The sequence below is a fragment of the Corvus hawaiiensis genome, chromosome 16 (assembly GCF_020740725.1).
Source record: "Corvus hawaiiensis isolate bCorHaw1 chromosome 16, bCorHaw1.pri.cur, whole genome shotgun sequence".
Classification (NCBI taxonomy): domain Eukaryota; kingdom Metazoa; phylum Chordata; class Aves; order Passeriformes; family Corvidae; genus Corvus; species Corvus hawaiiensis.
Genome location: NC_063228.1, coordinates 12,884,607 through 12,905,619, shown reverse-complemented (window position 1 = coordinate 12,905,619; position 21,013 = coordinate 12,884,607). Strand labels below are relative to the sequence as shown.

Here is a 21,013-nt window from a genome sequence, read left to right as displayed (position 1 = left end):
TCTTTATTGTTCAAAGTGGGGAAATTATTCCAAGCACTGTTTTGTTTTTGGAGATTTCATCAGTCTGTCCCAGGCACACTCCTCTTCCTCTTCCTTCTGTTCCATCCCACTTCTCCTCCTTGTGGGATGTTTCTCCTGCCTCCCTCAGATCTGAGAATGAAGTCCTGAATGGATTCATGCTGCATTCCAGGTGGGGATTTTGTCCCTTCCTTTATGGGCTCTCTGGGTTCAATGTTGAAGGAACAGAAGGGAGAATAACAACATAAATTTTTCATTGTGCGTGGCTATGGCTATGTCATTTTCATAGTGCAGGATGGAAAGAATAAAATCCCTAAAATGTATGGAAAGGCCACCTGAGAATATTCTAACCTGAAAATAAGCCCAATTCCAAGGACTAACGTTCTCTGCAGCAAAGCTGGGAAGGTTCTCATACAAAGATCTGTTTCTTATGGGGATGGATTAGCTGCTTGAACTGCAATATCAATGGAACACCTGGAAAAAGGTTGAACTGGAAGGCAAAAATCACTTGATGACACAGTTATTGAAGAAATCACATAGAATTGAATCGAGATCTTACAGTCCTGTGTCTGTGGCAGGTACTGTAGTTGCTGATAAAAGGACATGTACTGCAGATAGCAGATATAGGTTATGCTGAGGAAAGAGGAGTGGGATTCACTGGAAGGACAAGGAGGTCAGGGGGAAAATGCAGCCAGAACCAGAAGAGAGCAGCAGCCTTAGACACACTTCGGTGGTGGAGACTGGAAATTAGGATCTGTGTCTTAGCACAGAGAGGAGAAGTGATGGGGAGATTTTAAGTGCACATCCATAAACCAGGAGGCTGAAGTGTACTGAATCCACTGGATCTACCAGTATTTCACTGGAATGAATAAATGGTGAATTTTTACAGTGAAGGGGATTGATAGAGGGAAGTCCACGGGAATCTATAGTGTTCACTTTGTAAAAGGGACAAAATAATGACACATATTTCTGTTGAGACAGGATTGTTCCAAGCAGGCAGAACTAAAACTGATTGGGAAGGTGCAGAAAGCTGAAGGATTAAGTGCCAGAATAAAATTCACTTGGAGAATTTTATAATAGATGGAAACCTTTCTTTGATGAGGGCGTGCATGACTATTATTGCTCAGAAGTGTGTTTTTGGAAACATCAGATGGAGTTCTCAGCAGCATTAGTTCGATGCTTGACAGCTGTCAGAAAAAGCAAATTGAATATTTAGCAACTTTGAGAGAAGGCATTCAACACAGAAAACACAGCCCTGTCTCTGCTGTAGTGGGAATTGGTTTTACATGTGCTCCTGCACACAAATTTTGGTTACCCTGTGTCACAGGGAGGTCCAGGGGAAGGTGAAAGGAATGATCAGAGGTGTGGAAGAGCAGGGAAGACATGGAATACATGGTACAGTCCTTTCCCTTGGGAAAGGATTGACAGATGAGTGAAATGGGAGAAGAGGATAGATTGAAATCATTATTGATATTGATTTGAATATTGATGTTATAATGATATGACTCATAAGGCAGGGATTATGGACTCAATGACTCATGAAAAGAATGTCTCTTTTCGTGCTAATGCTATTCAAAAGCTTTTCCACTGGATAGTTCAGATGCAAAAAATATATGCAAGTTAACAAGAATAGTCTAAATTAATGTATGGCATTTCTTACAGAACAAAATGCAGGATGTCCCTCCTTGCAAATTTCTGTGGGCAACACTGGTGCTTATATTCTTTCATAAACATCTAAAGATGATTGCTGTTGGACAGAGTATATTATTTTAACTGATGCAATCCAGTTGAAAGAAGCTGTTCTGATGTATGGCATTAGAAATGTATTTATGAATCTGGTGTGTGGCTCTTAGTTATGTTATTTTTGTGTACAGAAATTGTCTCTATAAATACATAATGGGAAATTTAAAGACAGGAATCAGCATTTATGATATTCAACGGCTTTTAAAATGTATTTGTTGAATTATGATGAAAGAATACTATTTAAATCTTTTAAAGAAGGAGTTGTTTTTCTTGAAAGCCATTTTCTAATGAATTGAATCTGATCACATTATTTTAGATTCCAAAATGTTTTATTGATCTGTTTAGGGAGGAAATCAGTGCCTTGGCTTTAAGGTAAGCCTCATCTCAGGGTACTGTAATGTGGGATGCAGTTTCACTCAGCTTTGATACTTAACTACCCTGTCCTCTTTTTTTTTTTTTTTTTTTTTGGATTAATGGTAGAAAAAACCCCAAACCTATTTTACAGTAAGCAACTACCAGTGATGTTGTAAGGCAGCTGCTTTGCCAGGCAGTGCTGATGGGAAGGGAGATGTTTTCAAACCAAGTGTGTTTCTTCTGGTTGTTGGCAGTTCACGTGCCCCCAGCAACAAACCTGGTAGGTTCTGTAGATCCCCTTCTGTGTTCCTGCAGCCTCTGAGAAGAGTTTCATGACTTCAATTATATGTCCAAGACTGGAAAAAACATTAAAAAACATTATCGTCAGACAACCCTTCCAGTTATTTTAATGTGTGTTTTTAATGATCTTATAATTTAAGTGTTTGCCAGGCCAAAGATCAAGGAGTGGGTCAGTTTGATATCTGTGTGGGGATGAGCTTTTCTTTTTAATCTCCAGCCTCAATCAACCCTTTGTCTCTTCTGCTGCCCAGAGTAGTTGTGACCTGGAGTGGGCTGACCCTGTTTGGTGGATATAATTAATATAATAATATGATCAATAATAAATATCATTAATCTGATACTATGGTACAGGCCACAGTATTTATTTGCTGCTTTTTTTTTCCCAGTAATCTTAAGTTCAGCTGAACACAGAGAAGGCAGTTTTTCATTAATTTTTGGAGTAAATTTGGGTGTTTATATAATGGAGAAACACTGGAGGAAAAAATCCATTTACATAAGAATTCAGGAGCAAATGAAACAAAGCTAACTGCATCCTCATTATTCTATTTGAATGCATCGTGCCAGCCAAGTTAGATTTGGTGGAAGGCCTTATTAATGATTCCTAAATGAGCAGACTTTGGGATGGTGATATTATCTGTGATGCATTATTGAATCAACAGAAATAAACCTGCTGTCATTAGCCTAATTATTTAGATATGCTGAAACATAATGACTATTTTAATTGCAAATAAGCTGCAGTTAGCAAGCAACTAGCCAAATAAGTGAGGTGGGATAGCAAGGGAGTGACTCACCGGAGCAGGGAGGGAAATTGGAGAAATGTAAGGACTTACTAGAAGAAAAACAGTCAGGATGCCATTTCTCACTGTTCCAAGTACATTGGAGGGCAAAGCGCTGCTCCCCGAATAGATAATGGTGATACTGTTTATTGGATTTTATTTTTTTTTAATTTTAACTCTCCTGCTTTGCCAGAACATCTGTCTGAAGTGAACTCTGAGCCTTTGCTAGATCAGCTTTGCCAGCGGTTATTGCAGCATCTGTGAGTGCTGAAATTACCCACAGATGGGCTGGCTGGGGCTCAGCAGCACCAGCTCACAGGGATTTGGCTGCTCTGCTGCCCTTTAGTGGAACAACCTGGGACTAGAAATAAGTGCCCACAAGGTAAAATAACTTTTCCTGTTATGAGTTAGTGGGGGGAAAAAAAAAAAAGAGAGAGAAGGAAACGAAATTAACTTCTTGAAAAATACTTGTCAACTGTAGTTGAATAACAGCTAATTTGAATGTCAGGTTTTCTCATTAATCCCTTGATTAAAATAATTTCCTTTTTATAGCCAAAATACTTTCATAAATATAGAAAATATAATAATGTAGAAGTTATATTTAAAACCTTTTTTTTCTGAGGTTAGGTGTGTTTGTAATTAAATCTGTCTGTCAGAAGAAAATAAGGGTTACAGGCATCTCCTCATAGTTGTATGCAGGAATCCATCTTCATGCATAATTTTCCCTCATTAGCTCTTAAAATAAGGAAAAAGCAGTTGTTTAGTGTGTTGTTTTGGGTTGTTGTTGAGGTTTTTACATGTATCAATGTAAAACTAGTGAAAAGAGTTCTTTCTGATATCAGGAAGACTGTATTGTATAACAGAAGAGGAAATTTTAGAATTAAATTTTCTTTTAGTGTCTGTGACTTCATCGTTTGCTAATAAATTCACTTTTCTATTTTATTATGGATTGTGTGACTTCTGTATCTGCAAGACTTTTTGTAATTCTATCCTGTTTCTATTTTAAGTGATTGCAAACTGGAAGGTCCTCTGAGCAAGTGGGTCCTTCTTTGCTCTGAGTGTTCAAAAAGAGGCAAACAAAGCCCAGCCCCAGAACCCAAACAGAAACAAAGCTTCCTGCAGTTTGGCTGAAGGTTTCTTCTCAGTGGCATAATTCTCATGTTAATTCTCAGTTGAAAATCGTCTCCTGTGAGTATTTACAACCCATTAGAATTCATCATCTATTACATTTAGAGCACAATACTTATGTGCTGTGGGTACATTTACTTTCCCACGCTTCTTGTTAGGTTATTATCTAAGGAATATTTTTAAACTGATTTTTCTGCTCTTTCTGAAAGTCATTTAGAAAGTCCTGTCTGACATTTTCATATGAAAAGTGCTAAATAAGTTTCAAACAGAAAAGCACGTGCTCTCCACCTTTAGCTGCTGACAGGTGCTCAAAAGCTACTATTTTTGTTTGTTTTTAATGAGGGCAAAGGATCAGTTGTTGAACCAGGAGAGAGTTTCTGTTGTAGTGACATCAGTGAAGAGTTAAAATGCTGATCAATTCAGGACTGTGTCAAGCCTAGCATTACCAATTCAATTGTGTTAAACATACTGAGGTGGATGTGGTGATTTGTACTTCATTTGTCATTTCAGTGGCTTTATGTTGCTCATTCTTTGGCATAAAAGGTAAATGAGATGGTATTTCAGTTGATAGAGTTGCATGTGTCTTGATAACAAAGTAGTTTTCTTTCTGGAAAACGTTAACCTCTGTTGAATGCAACAAAATTGTAATGCTCAAAATACACGGAAGAGAAAATGCTGCACAGTTTCCTTATGAAACCATTTTGAAGTTGATTAATGTTTCATAGAGTTTATTTACAATATGTATAATAGAATTTTGCATAATTCAAAAGCATGCTATTTGATCTTGCAGCATTTATTGAACTAAGAGTTTTTATAAAATGCATAAACAAATATATCAAACCAATGGTAGAAGTACATCAAGAGTAAAGTACATCAGCCGTCTGAGAACTCTCTCCAAAGTGCTGCTCGAGATTCTCAGTGTGCAAATGCCCTGTACACAATGAGCCTTTAAAACACGTTTTCATATTTCAAGTAATTCCTCTATCCTAGAATACAAAAAATATTTTTTTTGGAGTCATAATGATTGGAGTCAGTAGGGCATAAATTGGCACCACATGAAGATTTATGCAAGTCCTCAGTAAATTCTTGGGGGGGTTATTCTTGCAGACCTACAGTTTGAAGATTCAGTCTTTTGAGAGTCAGTCACACTTCCCCTGCAGGGGGGTGTGGGATGTCATGAAACTCAGTCCAGAAAGAGCCTTCATCCAGACAGAGAAACACTGATTTTCCCTGGGCTTTTCGGTACTTTCTGTGATACCATTTTGTTGATTATCCTTGATCCTGGTCTGTCTGGTTCTGTTAGGGACGTTGTTCATGTGAAGGGAGCCTGCAACAAACCCATCTGCAAAAGCAGTGGACTCAGCTTGTAAAAACTGAAATGTGTCATGAGACAGAATGTTTCTTTCCAGGTTTTTCTTTCTTTTTTTTTTTTTTCTTAAATTTCAGATTTTTCTTCGTTTAGTTAATGATGTGCAATCATTGCAGCAGCCTGTGAAACAAGCATTGTAACATCTGCACGTTATTCACAAGCCGTTGTTGCTGTATGGAGAAGAGAAAAGTATCTCCCACTGACTTCTCCCACCTCACAGTCTGGCACAGTGCTGGTGGATAGGAGACTGACAGAACAGGAAGCAACCTGAGAAAACTGATAATTGAAAATGGGAAGTTAGATTCAAACTTGGATTAATTTGCCAATCCCAGCTCTTTGGCTGCTGCTGCTTTTAAAAGTTTCGGAGGTCTGATTTATGTGTGGGGTTTTGTGTGGTGTTCTCTTTGCCTGCCAAGTTTTCCCAAATGTCACGGGTTTATTTCACATCCCATCCAGTCTCCCTGGCTCATCCAGTGTTCTTGTCAGGGGATATCTCTGTGGTGCTGTGGGCATGAAGCAAACTCAGAAAGAAAAATGTGTTATTTGTTTTTGTCATTTGCAAGTTATTTAAGAATTCCGTTGCCTGGAAGAGGAACAGCAGAATTAGCAATTAGTCAGTTTTCTTCTTGTTATGTAGAATTCTGTCATATGACATCTCCAAGTATCCTCATTCGTATCAGTGAAATTACTGAGAAAGTAAAAGAAAAGCTGCATATTGGAATGTAGAAGGAGCCAGCAATGTGCCTGCATGGCAGAGAAGCTGGATGGTATGCTGGGCTGCTTGAGGAGTGTTGCTGGCAGGTGGAGTGGATCCTTCTGCCTGCTTGGCGCTGGGAAGGCCACACTGGAGTTCTGGGTCCCAGCACAAGGGAGATGTGGCACTGCTTAACCTGGAGAGGAGAAGGCTCGGGGGATCCTCCTCAATGTGCCTGAGTACCTGGGGACAGGGACCTTTCAGCAGTGCCTGGTGACAGGACGAGAGGCACTGGGCACGTGGGGCACAAACTGGCATGCAGGAGGTTCCCTCTGATCAGGAAACGTCTCCCAGTGTGAGGCTGACTGGGCACTGGTTACCTGGCAGAGTTCTGGGCTCTCTGGGCTGTGCAGAAGCTGGCTGGACATTGTCCTGGGCAGCTCTAGGTGTCCCTGCTTGATGTCCAGAGGTCCTGTCCATCCTCAGCAGCCTGAGGGTTAATTATGCTGATGCCTTAGGTTTTAACTTTTATATTTTTAAATCCTGTACTGCCTGGTGTGTAACTCTGAAGTTTCTTGCAGCCTGTTGACTTCTGCTCTCTCGTGCTGGGTAGACATAACAAAGCCTCTCCAGGCCTGCTCTCCAAGGACACTCAGACCATCTTAGGCCCAAAAAGTATAAATCAAAAGGCTCTGAGAGGGGGGCAAGCCGAGGGGAAGTTACATGATTAAACTGAAGCTTTAATTGGAGAATTAACCCTGATGTGCAAATGAACCAAACCTATAAAAGTGTGAAGAACTCATGGCCTGCCGTCCATCTCGGCAGTGGCCTCTGGCTCCCCAGGGTGTACTTTTGAAGGCCTTTCAAATAAATTCCTGCCTTATTTCCGTACTCCTGTCTAGTCTCTGTTTTTAGATGGCCTCTCAAGGCATCAGTGCAGCAGTGACAGTGTTACAGGTTCGTGTAACTTCTTCAGGTCTCAGCCTCTTCCTGCAGTGCCATTAAACACTTCAGCGGAGATGCAAGAAGAGAACAGGAAAGGAAAGAATATTATTTTACAGGGAGTAGTGATTGACATAATTAAATTAGCTAAGAGTCGTGCCCTGTCATTTATATCAGCAACTGCCCAGTGTGATCTCTAAGCATTTCAGGCTCCTACATGTTGATACACATAGATAACATCTGTGCCACAACAGTTAGGAAGTTTTGTCTTTTCCTTGTGTGAAGGATGAACTTGGAATTTAAATGAGCAGAAAATACTCTAAACCAGACAACAAATGCACAGCAACCCTCCTAATAGCAAACATCATTTAGTGCCAGGGAGAGGTTTTCTCTGTTGGAGATCTTGAAAAAGTAAAAAAAATAAATTAGCCCTACTCTGTCAAGGACAGCAGAAATAAAATTTGAACCTATCTTGGAGCGATGGAATGGAGTAGTGAAATCTCAAGGTGCCCTTATTTAAATACTTGTCTAAAGACAAGGTTTAGGATTCTCTTGGAAATTTGTGTTGTCAGCTGAATGCATTGAAAAGATAACATTCCCATGCAGAACTGAGCAGGATATGAACTATTTTAAAGCAGAATACCCTTATCTAAAAAAGCCCAACCAACCACAAACAAAAAAACCCCACAAAAAAACCCCAACAACCCAAAAGAATGATCACTGTAGCCCAGAGTAGCCAAACTGATTAGCTCTTTGCTTTTCCTTCTTTCTACCTATACTCCTTGCCAGCAACACCTCTCTGAAAAAGAATTTTCACTCTGCTGCTTTCCTTGCTGTGCTAATCACCTGTATCTGAAAATATATCTTCAAAATTGTTCTACTGTGACAGGTCAGCAGATAAAAGTGGGATACCAGGGGGTAAATGCACTCACTAATAGACTTCCTTTCTGTAACCTAAGCAATATTCCAGAAAAAATACTTGGGTCATCATTGGTGTTAGGTTTGAAAATATTACTGGAAAATGAAGTCCTGTACTTTGTTGCTGGAGATGAGATTTTTTTTTTTTTTGGTCTTAGGTTCTGGCTTTCCTGTCTCTCAGTTAATTTATGTGATAATTACCACCACAGTTGACTGACCAAAATCTTTAATGATAAAACTATAGGAGCCCAAGCACCATGGTGAGACTGAGCTATTAGTGCCTCTACGTGTGAGACACACAGAGTGCTTTGCCTTCTCATTCCTCCCTTTGTCACACAGCACAGAGTTACAAAGTGGAAATTCGAGCGTCACAAAATGCTGCCCGCTCCTCGATTCGAGGTATGGCTGGTTTTCTGTGCCAGAGTGTGGCATTTCCATACTGCTGATCCCACCAGTTTCCCATCAGCGCCGTTGCAGTATCACACCCTCTAAATGGGAGGTCAGAGCTTTGCAAATAGAGGCTGCTCTGCTCTAGGAACCTCTCAGAACTCGGTGGGCAGAGCGAGCTCTGAAACATGCTGAGTTATGCTGATGTGCACAAAAGGCAGAGCTGGCCATATTTCCATCTTTTTCACACTTGATGGCTTATGGTCTAATGGTGCTGTGCTATATATTATCTGTAAAAGGTGATTTCTCAGGTTGAACTTAAAAATTATTGAATTATTGATGCATTTTATGTCTGCATTAATGGCTTGGATGTGAATTTCTATATTTAACATAACCACTAATAATCTGGGCCCTGCCTAGGAAAGCATGTGGTCAATTATTTTTCCCATTATCTCATGTTTGTTTCAGTAAAAACATGATTTGTAGTCATCTGATTTATTGAAATATGGGGATTTTTTGGCAATTTTAGTGTTGTAGAACAGAATGTGTATATTAATTTCCATGACCTGAGGATGACTTGAAGCAAAATGTTGTCCTTGCTAATAGCTGAATGCCTGCACAGCAAAAAATAAAACCCTCAGAAGGATCTTTGAAATTATTGAGTCATTGGTTGTTTCAGAGCAGTAATATCACAGCTTCAACAAAAATATTCTTCACTGGAGCCCGGATCTAAAGCATCCAGAATCTCCCAGCATTTTCTCCTGGAGCTTAAATACTCTTGGTAATAAAATCCTGTAATACACATGAATACAAAAATAATATTGTTTTTACTGTTGGCTGGATCAGGCAGCTTCTCTGACTGGAAATTAATTGGTTTGTGTAGAGTTAGTTTTGTTTGCATCAGCTGGCCCTAATGTGATGAACTGGGCACCTGTGGGACCACTGTGACCAACATTTAGGAACACAAAAGCAGTGCTGAGGAGAGCCCTGGAAAGGGCAGCCCTGCTACCTGCGTAGCTCTCTTTATCCAGGACACTGCCTTGGGATTTTAGCACAGCATCAGGAAGGTCAGGAAAGAGCTGCTGCATCTTCCTTCCCACTCCTAGGCCTTTTCTGCTTAAAAAAAATACCCAAAAAACCTTGAAATCTTGATTTTACACAGCCAGTCAGGGACTAGGAAACTGATTGGCAATGCTGATATCAACTTAAGTTTGCTTTTAAAATCAACAATATATTTCCAGCAGCCAGTGCACGATAACCAAGATTTCAAAAGCAGAGTGCCAGAAGGATTCTCATGCCCAGGCCAACGACAGGGAAAGCTTTCTTTGAGAGACTTCATGAGACAAGTGGTTTCTCTGGCATCAGTGTTTGTCCTGATGCCAGAAGCCTTTCTGTGACAACAAGGCATGAAATTTCCCTCCAGCCTGGCATCTGGCTGCATTTGCTCAGTGTGGTGGGGACAGCCAGTTAAATAATACAAAGTGATTTTCAACAAGTTTAATGCACCTGATCTAGTTGATATCCTCTAGGACCACTCTGATACCCTTTACTGCTTTTTAGTGATTTTTTTTCCCCCCTTGTGTAAAAAAAATAGCACTTGACTCTTAATGGAACACTCTTTTGTCACTGAGGATGGAATGTTGACTTGTGGAACCAGACTCCAGTGTGTAAAGCTAAGGGACAGATGAGCTATTTCAACATTCCCTGCAGAACTAGTGCTCTGAATGTAGGTTGCAGGTAATAAAAGTTGCTGTGTATTATTTTGGACAGAAGAAGAGGGAAAAACCCCTTTGATTTCTTTTGTTCTTGGAGCAGTGATTATAGGGGTGCTCAGTCTGTTCTTTAGGGATGCTCCATAAAGTGTTGGCACTCCTAGCTAATTTCTGGTTTTAAAAAACCTTAAAAAACAAAATTAACAATGCCAGCTCCACCACACCCTAACAAACCCATCCACTGCAACTACCAACCTCACTGGCCTTGAGAATAAGTCCCCTACTGTATTTTTTAACCATAAAATGAATTTTACAGTTGCAGCGCTTTTATTAAGCTTGAAAGTGCAATCACCACCTCCTGTTGCCCGCCTTCTATACAACTGAAGTGTCATTTGAAGGAAGAGATGTAATTCATACCTTAGGAAAACGTGGTGAGGAGTTCTTTCTGGTACATTCTTCATGTTCTCACTGGGGTTGGCAACTTTCAATGCTCCTTGTGAGAAAGGCATCAAAGCCTGAAGGAGGAAACAAAGAAAGAGGGAGAGAGTAAGCTCAATATTGTTAGAGATGACTTTTTCTTGAGGCTGTTTTCACACTTCCTCAGGCAATCAGATTTAAAAAAAAAGTAGTCTGTAACATGAAGCCCACTTCTGGAGTCTGATAAGATAAAACTAGACACGCCAAGAAATCTTTATTTCTCTGCAAAGTTATTGGTTCATATCTCATATCCACAGATTAAAGTAGAAATTGATCTTGCTTTCAAAGAATTTTTATAATGCTGATGGTCAAGCACGGGTTGATTTGCTGAGTTCTTTTTCCTGCTCAACAAGTGGAGTGTTTTTGTTGTGGGGTTTTCTTCAGCTTTATATGAAAACACATCTTCATTCTGCTTTGAAGTGTTTTTTACGCATTAGTATGAAAACATGTACTACAAGTGGTTTTTAGCTATGTAGGCACTAATCTAATCTTACCATTTCAGTTTGCAAGATAATGTATTTCCTCTTTCATCATTCGGTTTAGACTTACTCTTTAAAAATAAAAAGGGTAAAAGGAGATAGGAGGCAAAAATTTGCTAAGCTGAAAGAACATGAAGAATTTTTTTTCCTCCTTGTCTTCCTAAACATACCTAAGTAATTCTCTGACAGGAGAGATGCCAGGAAAAAGTGCAGAAATATGTATGTAATGACCTTTGCTATTAAAATTAACATGTGCCTCCTGCACCTGTTCGGAAATGGTTTAACATTCTTCTGCCTGACTTCAGAAACACTGGGTAATTAAACAGTACTTTCAGTGAAGGTCAACTCTGAATTAGTAGTTCATTAAATTATTTGTCATGCTGAATGTTACTCCTGGTCACCAGTAGTGAATTCAAACAAAGAGCAGAGGAATGTAGTTTCTGTGCTCTCATTGCTGGGGAAATTTGTGTCTGAGTTGTTAGGTCACCCAGCAGGGAGGAGCCCTTGTGGCCAGCACAGAAAATCCTTGTTTGCACAGGGATTGGTAGAGGTGGCATGCTCAGAAACATCTCAGGAGTGTGCTGCCTGCTCTTATTTCAGAATATGCATGTAATAGCTCAATTGTCCTCTTCAGGCCCTGGAAAATGAATTTGTGTTGGCAGGGCTTTCTCTTGTCATGTCACACCTTTTACACCAGCTACAAGGAGGGCCTGTGCCTTTTTATTGTAATTTTACGTGGTGGTAAAAGTTTGAGATGGAACAAATTATGACTTAGACATCCCCAGATTTAAAGCACCTGCTGAAACAAACCCAATTATGAAGTGGATAATTAAAACCAACTGTAAATACTGCAGTGTGTCCTGGGATGTGAACCACTTGGCATCAGATTTTCTTGCAAGTGAGAGGCAGCAGTGTATTCCTGTGAAGTCCTGATCTGAGTGTTCTCTCTTGCATTTCCAGCGCTGGTCTTCAGCAGTTTTTCCCTGTAAGGATGGTCAATAGAGCTTAATGTTTCTCCTTGAGCCTGTAGGATTCACAACTACAACAAAACTAGGTGCAGACACAATGTAGTGTCTTTTTTCCATCCCAATTACAGATGTTCTTTAGTTCATTTAGGACTTGAGTAGGGATTCTGTTTAAAATCAGTGTGAATTTAGGCTATAACCTGTCCTAATGCACCCTCAGTTGTCCCTGTGTCCCTCTGTCCCTGAGGCTGCCTCTGGAGCTGCCCTTGCAGGGATACAGGCAGGAGGCACCAGGGCATCTCTGCTCCTGTTGGGTGTGCCTGGATTAAACTGATCCAAACAGCTGTGAGACCTCTTCAATATTTATCATACTGTCCATATAATGAAACTCTGCTATTGGTAATTGCTAGGAGATTAAACCTTTCCAAAGACACAGTTAGTGAATACTAATGCCCTGCTCTCCAGAGGAGGGGATGTTGGGAGAGCTGGGGAGGGAAGAAGAAGGAAAATCATTCAGTGTTCAGGGGCTGTGATATGAGGGAAAACCTCGTTATTTGTTCAAGGCACCAGCACAGGGTTTTTGTAGGCCAGATCAATCTACAGATGCTGTGTGAAAAAGAAGCATTACAGGACAGTGCATGTGAAACACTTCGGGTCTGAACCTTGGTCTGTTCCTGAGGGATCTGGATTGGCATTATTACCTGAACACTTGTTGCTGTGGTATTTACAGGGGGAAGGAAGAAACCTCTGCACTAACGAAATCTCGAAGTTGTTACTTTCTTGACATCATTTCTAAACCTGATCCTAACCCCTTTGGTGCTCCATGTATTTCAGTGCAGGTGCTCCTTGCACCTTTCAGTAGGCAGGACAGGAATATTGCATTATCCCGGCTCTGCCCCTATGGTTGGAGCAATTTCTGCCACCCCTCCTTGTTCCCCTGTTGTTTCCTATTGCTCAGTGTCAGTCACAGGCTTGGGAGGGGTGGAATGCAGGAGCTTCAGCAGGTGTGACACCTCCTCGAGCTGGCCTTGGGGATGGGCTCAGGATGGGCTGCCTTCAAATGCCCTGCCCAGAAAAATACATTAAACAGGGCAGAACAAGCAAAGTGCCCATTTTATAGAAAATTAAATCCCTTTCCAAACAGACAGGGAGAGGAGTCTTGTGTTGATCACCCATGTTACAGTGAGCTCAGTGGGGACAGAAGGGAAACGTTCTTCCACCAGAGCCCTCCTGCCACAGACACAGGGAGGGCTCTGAGGCTGTGGGGACACATTTGTGTCAGCAAACTCCGCCACAGCCAACAGAATTCTTTGGAAAGATTGGTAATGCTGTCCTTCCAAGGGCAGATTAGGATTTTCCAGTCCAAACTGCAGTGGGATGGAGACTGTCAATGCTCTCAGAGTGTCCTGGCGGCGCTGCCCACGCTGGATGGGGAATGTCCAGTGGCACGAGGTGGCAGCTGAGGTGCTCTGACACCATCACCCACAGTGAAGCTGCTGTGGATGACAACCCTGTAGCTGCAATTTGGTACTCTGTGCACGAAGAATATGAGGTAGAGGTCAAGTGACAGACTCTTTTTCAATGCCCTATGCTAATGTGTGAATGGTAGTGTTATCCAAGCCCTGTGTGGCACAAAATATTTTTCTATTTATTATTTATATGTATTGCAAAAAACCCATGCAGAGTAGACAAGGGAATAAGTAAAGAATGGCACATAGTTGAATGGGAAGACCAATAGATGGATGATACAAATTAACAACTTCTTTCTGTCTGGTTTCTTCAATAAGAATAGCTACATTTTATTAATGTATATTCAGACAAAGATACATTCACACACTAAATCAATTGCTTTTGGAAATAGTATTAAAACAAAGTAGAAAAGGGTATTTTGGGTGGTCAAGAAAATGGAAACTTCAAAAAATCTTTGTGAGGCTCACTGGAGATATTAAATTTTCTGTGGACTTTGTAAATTTATGTCCATTAGAAACTCCCAGACTCTAAATGACTTCTAAATTATATATCCTGTGAGGGTAAAATAAAAATCCAAGTTTTCATTTATATATATTAAAATTACAGCTGAGATCCATGATTTTATCATAGTGCCTCAATCCCATTAACATTGAGAGAAGTAAGCTATTTAGATATCTTTGTGGAGAAATCCTACAAAATGAGGTTTTTAATGGACAATTTAATGAAAGCAATGCTGTGTGTGCAACAGCTGACCAAAAAAAAAGGCAAGCAAACCCCTGGGAATAAATGGAACAAAGCAGGATAGGAAAGAGTTCTGAAGATTTGATATGTTATGGGATCAGTTTAGGGAAGGGAAATACTGAGTGAGCAGAGTGAAGAGGACATGGGGTGTCTGTGCAGCCTCACCAGCCCCTCTGTCTCTGGCTGCTGGGGGTTAATTCCACCAGGCTGTGGTGTCCTGGACATCAGCCCTGCTGAGACTGGGCTTGACCTGAGCTGGGATTTCACATCTGCCACTCACATCCCACTGCTGCTGCTTGGTGGCTTCAAGGGAAAGCAGAGCAGACAGCAGGTCTGGGAGTGTCAGGTAATATCCGGTACCTAGAACAATTACCCTGCTGATGCCCTGAGAGCCACATTGTAAAAGTGTAGTTGAAATACTGTGTGGTGTTTTACAAAATGGCCCTGTTATGGGTGTTACATGAAAATGCAGGTAAAGGTTTTCCTGAAATAGGCTTAATGAAAATGAGGAATATCCTGGCTTTGACAGGCAGCTGGAAGAAATGTTGCTGTAGAGAGTTTAATCCTCTGCTCTTAGGTTTTCTCTTGGTTGTCTGAAAGCCACCACACCATTGAAGCACTGCAATGATTTCCTGAGGAGCACTGATGTTCCTGGTGTCTTGGACACAGTTTTTACTTCAGGCCCCTGGGAATGCTCTGGTAACAGCTCTGTGCTGTGGAGGGAGAATGAGAAAACTTCGCTGCAAGTAACAGTTGTTGTTTGCAAGGCCAGAATGAGTCAACATAGGAAAGTACACTAGCTTATGTGATGGTCTTTATACTTTTGACTGTATTTCTAAATTCCCTGGAAAAATGTTCCTTGAAGAAACTTAGGGATTACCTGGGAAGAAGAAAAGTTTTGCTATGAATATTTCAGGAAATCCTCTCATGATTAATCTCTGTTTATACTTGAAATTTGTGTTCTCAGACAAATTTTCCCCGTGTTAAAGAAATAATTCTGCAGGAAAGAACAGAATGTCTGAGGAAGACAGCAAACACACACCTAAAATGGTAATTTAGTTTTAATGTTTTTGTGCTATGCTTACATCCGTGTCTCCAAGAGCTGATTTGATTCTGTAGCAGTTTCTTCTTGGAAAAAACCAGCATGTTTATGAAGGTGTTGACTCATGGCAGAGCTAAAACTGACAACAGTTAAGTGTAACTCCTTCCATTAACAATAATGGAGTTCATGTTGTATCATTATCATGGTTGGAAAGCCTGTCAGGAAGGAAAAAAAGAAGAAAAAAAAAAAAAAAAAGCACTGTACACACTGATTTATATAGTTTTTATATGGAGAACATGTGTTGTTGATCCCAGCCGGACTCTGAAGGGCACAGGCGTTCCATTGCCAAGATTTAGGTGCCCTTTGAAAGTACAAAATCAGGTTTTGAGGCAAGGGTTAAAGTTACATCTTGACAACATACAGAAAATAAAAGGTGTGTAATGAGAAGAGAGAAAAGATACAAGGGAGAGGTCAGAAGAAGAATTTCTTTAACATTAGAAATCCTTTGTAGAATAAAAAGTGGCACAATAAATATGTTTAAGTCCAAGGGGGTAGTTGATGTCAGGCATTTGTATGGGAGAATTTTGGGTGAATTTTTAGGTTGCACATTGAAAATTCACCAACTCAGTGGGTGCTCATATCACCAAGGTCATGGATTTGAGCTGTGTACGGGTGATGCGCTGAAGAGTTGGACTCAAAAATCCTTTTGGGTCCCTTCCAGCTCAGAATATCCTGTGAAATCCCTCTCAAAAGTGGCTGTGCTGCCTGGGCAGAAGTGCCATGGCTATGGTGGCTGATGCAAAGAAAACTGAGTGATGAACTTGAGAGCAGAGGAGTATAATATGGCTTGGGCTGCAAGCTGGTGAAAAGTATGGGCTTGGACTGTGAACAAAAAAATACTTTATTTACTACAAATGGGGTCATTCCCAATGGAAAGATGAAAAGAGGCTTATTTTCTTGAGCTCAGCCTGAGATGAGTCCAGGGGTACAGGATACTATGGTTCCAATCTTGACTTTGAATTGGACCCGAGAACAGTAATAAAACCAAAATTGTTCAAATCATTTAAGAAGAGAAATCCCTTCTGTGCTTATGCTCCCTATTTAAATTTCCTTAAAACAGCATTTCCCTCTTCTACCTGTGCTGCTGAGTTTTTAATACATCTATTTAAATGCAAATTTTGACTTTTGGTCTGTAATCACAAAAATGTTTGACATATAAATTTTTATCAGAAATGTAATTTTATAGAGAAGCAGTAATGGAGTGGTAGGCCACAAATACCAGAGTGATGCATTGCTCACCCTGTTTCAGTGAGGGGAACTGCCTGCTCCAGTGTCAGCTGATGGGAACGATTGTTTCCTAAATGCTCGACTTACCGAGATGTGTGTGGTGCTCTAAAGAACTTTCTAACTGTACTTGGAGTGTTTTCTTGTGTACCAAAAGCTCCCTGAGTACCATCATTTCTTTGTGTGCTCTGAATTGCCAGGATGGCAGTCCTGACTGTTGTATCTTCAAGAACAGAAGGATTTTTTCCAGCCTAGCATTTTTGTCTTGTTCACAGCAAGTTTATTGCCCCAGACTTGCCTGGCTGTGGGGTGTGTTTTACCAGCGTGGTGTTGAATCCAGTGCAGGTTGCTCTTTGCTTGCTGCTGGGTGTGTCATTTGTATTTTGTCTTCCCCACTCTCATCAGACAGTCAGGCCCTCGCCAGCCCCTGTCCAAGGTGTTGATGGCCACCAGCCCTGGTGTCCCTGCCAGGGCCACAGCTGCTGAGCAGGGTCACAGCTGCTCACACTGACGGAGCTCCAGCTGCAGCAGACGAGGTCCTGTTTGCCAGAGCTGTTGTCCTGTCTGTCTCCCTAGGACTGATCCAACAGCAGTCGATGCTGGGCTGAGCAGTCACAGCAGCAGCAGGCCACAGGCGCCTTTGGCTCAGGGTTTGGCACAGCTGGGTGCCACTGCAGCCACAGATTCTGCCCTGTGAATCACAGAACAGGCTGAGCTGGCAGGGACCCACAGGATCATCCAGTGCAGCTCCCAGCCCTGCACACACACCCCACCCATCCCACCAGTCCCACCCTGTGTGTCCCTGGGAGTGGTGTCCAGACGCTCCTGGAGCTCTGGCAGCCTCAGGGCCATGCCCATTCCCTGGGGAGCCTGGGCAGTGCCCAGCACCCTCTGGGGAAGAACCTTTCCCTGATCTCCAGCCTGACCCTGCCCTGGCACAGCCCCAGCCATTCCCTGGGTCCTGTCCCTGGTCACAAGAGTGAAGAGATTGGTGCTGCCCCTCATGAGGATGTTGAAGACCACAATGAGGTCTTCCCTCAGTCTCCTGTTCTCGAGGGTGAACAAACCAAGTGCCCTCAGCTGCTCCTCATAACTTCCTCTCCAGTCCCTTCCCCATCCTCATGGTCTCCTTTGGATGCTCTCTGATGGCTTCATGTGTTTTCTATGCTGCGGTGCCCCAAACTGCACCCAGAACCTGAGGTGAGGCAGCGTTAGGAAGCACTATTTTCCAGTTTGTGTTGGGTGGTCAGTCATAGGGACAGAGCAGAACATGGTGCCAGGCATGAGAGGAGTGTTAATCCCAGTACTGACTTCTGAAGGATCAATAATGTCTGAACATACACTCATTTTAAAGAAACACTATACCCATACATACCACAGCCAAGTTTGTGCCTCCCTGGGATAGCAGGCTTATATTTACTTGATTCTAGAATTAAGTGAATGTAGGTGGCTGCTTTCATTTTACTTACTGTTTAAAATAGTTCTTATATTATCATGCCAAGAGTCAATATGAAATGTCAGATATTTTATTGTACTTTCAGTTATAGAAGAGAACACGCCTTAGGTTCTGCACATTCTGCATTTTATGTTCCCTAGATGCCCTGGCATTAATTACATACTTCAGGTTCCGAATGACGGAGGATCTGAAGGGCACTGTGCTGCATTTTCATTCTCACCATCTCTATCTATTTTCTGAATTTAGACAGGTTACAAAGTGTTACTGAAGACCTGAGCAGTGTTGAAGCCATTTAAAAAATAGCAGTAACATATCAAGTGTATCAAATAGTCTGATTCCTTGCTGTTTGTCAAGGAACAAGGAATTGGGAGAGGAGGAAAATCTTAGGATTTGACCCAAAAGCTATTTGACTGCATTGAGAGTCTGGAGAAATTATTTCTTACCCACTCCACTCAGTGGGCTCGGTGCTGATTTCCCTGCTCACTGAGATGGTCCTGGGGCCTGTTTCATTGCCACTCATCTCTCCTGACTGGGCTTGCTTTGCTCTGCTAAGATCTGTTTATTCACTGCTGCTAAGGCTGGAGTGTGCTGGATCATTAGCTAACTGTTCAAGGTTAACCAACTTTTATGTGCTGAAATGGCTTTTTATGAAACACCTTTTAAGGTTTTGAAAATACTTGGCATTAGCTTACCTTAAAACCTGAGATCTGAGTGCAGCCATCATCATATTTTTAGTGAGATTAAGATTTTGCTCTCTTTCCCCCTCTCTGTGTTGTAAAAACACATTATTTTTAGTCCATTTCTGCTTTATTCGTGTGCAAAGCCAACAAATGTCCTGAGCATATCTGTGAAGTGCTTTATTTTTCAAGTGCTTATGTAATTTGCTGGACACTCATGTTTAAATGCTTGCATATTGAAAAAAATAAGCATTTGTATATTCAGAAATACCACACTAGTGGTTCTCACTCCTCACTTTGGTCAACCTTTTTCCCTTAAGCACTGAGCAAATTTCATAGTGTAGTCATGCAATTTTTATAACAATTTTGACACTGGAAATTAATTGTAGGCTTGATCAAGATACATGTTCAATGACACATCCACACAGACCAAATTTCCTATAGAAAGTTATGATCAGTGTCAGCCAGTTTCTCTTTATTTGTGCTAGCCCTTTTTTAGGTTTTTATCCATGTTGTGGCCTTAGTTTTTGGATATGTCTTCATCATTCTGGATCTTGAGAGTTTGTGTCCTCAAGTCGTCAAAGCACAGGAATATTGGTGTGCCAGTGCACAGCAGGTACAGCACCAGGAGCATCCCCTGCACCTCTTAAGGTCCAGGAGGATTTTCAGATCATGCACTGTTCCCATGAGCCACTCCAGGACACCAGATTTAATACAATTAGCCTACTTCACCCTCCTTGCCATGTTTTGCCTTTTAAATTACCTAATTTTTCAGCTTAACATGCAGTAAACACTTCATTAGTCATTTTGGTCATGATGTAGAAGGGATGGATGTGGGGGAAACGGACTCACGATAGCTAAAGCCAAACCAGGGTTATAGCCCAGATGAAATTCAGAAAAAGAGAAATCCTAAGGGGAAGAGAGAACTATTTTTATTAGCAGTTTATCCCCTTATGGTGACCTAGATACCTGTGCTGGTCTTGGGGAAGGGGAAGCCTGTTATTAAGAAGCCCTGAAGGAAGCTCTCTGTGCTGATCTTAGGCTGCAGAGGAAGCAGGGCAAAAAGGGAATGTGAAAAGGGAGTTTGCAGGTAACAGCTTCAAGCTGTAATGCAGCGTTTCAGACCTGTTTTAAGGTATTTAATATATATATTTGCTGTCATGCATTTTTTTAAATACTTGTCAATATTTTATTTCAGATGGCAAATAGATCGTTAATGGTGAAACTTCTATCACCTGCTGTATGAGAGGAGATAGCATATATTAAATGTTTGCTTCTGGATGCAGATTTGTGGTGCTCAATCCTATGCCAAGATATTGTTCAAGTTGAATTGCTTGAGGGCAGGCACACGTAAACAAATCACTCACTGTTTGATCCAATGCCCAGATGGAGTTCCTGACAGTAATCAGCAGCTGGCCAGAGGGATGGGGCAGTGCCAGTGCACTCTTCATGTCTTCACAGGGCTCTGAGTTATTCCTGATGGGTGTCATGGCTGAAAAGTTTGTGAACTCCACAGTGTCACACCCCGTGACTGACCCGTGGTGGTTTGGGGTTTGTGTAGATCAAGGCACTCCCATTCAGTGTTGGCCACATCAGTTCCTGCATGGAAGAGGCTTCTGCAGTGCTGGGATCCTGAACTGAAAATAAAGGAGCAAGAGGATAAAAGGAACAGAAATAGGTGTATTTCTCCCTCTTTTAAAGCCTTTACAGAACATTGCTGGATTTATGCCCTGTTGGCAAAGCTGAGTTATTTTTGTAATTATTGCACTTGTGCACCTCTCAACTGGACTTAGTAAAAGTCCACTAGGTAGAAGTAAAGTTGTGCTTGCTAGGCAAGCCAAAATCCAAAATACCAGCAGGACTGAATGCAAACATAAGTTTTCAAAGAGAAAAATCTGAGAAACAAAGCATCTACTTTTACTTTAGTGTTAGAACTATTATAGCTATAAATCTGAATTCACTGCCATTACTCATTCCTCTAAGGTGTTGATTTTATAAAAGCGATGCTAGGGAAAAAACCCACCCAGAAGTGAATTAAAATCTAAATCTGAAGTTATCGCACAAATGTTTGCTATTTATAC

General features: G+C 41.3%; 1 protein-coding gene across 20 annotated transcripts in view; it reads left to right on the top strand.

Moving 5' to 3' along the window:
• Positions 1-21,013, top strand: part of RBFOX1 (RNA binding fox-1 homolog 1) — a 1,119,677-nt gene that overhangs the window by 473,019 nt on the left and 625,645 nt on the right. The window contains exon 1 of one of the 20 annotated variants that reach the window (XM_048320458.1): positions 4,281-4,379. The exons of the other annotated variants lie outside the window; for them this stretch is intronic. The gene's annotated coding sequence lies outside the window, so the exon portion shown is untranslated. Of the gene's footprint in view, positions 1-4,280; positions 4,380-21,013 lie in introns of those variants that run through there. 20 annotated transcript variants of the gene reach the window in all.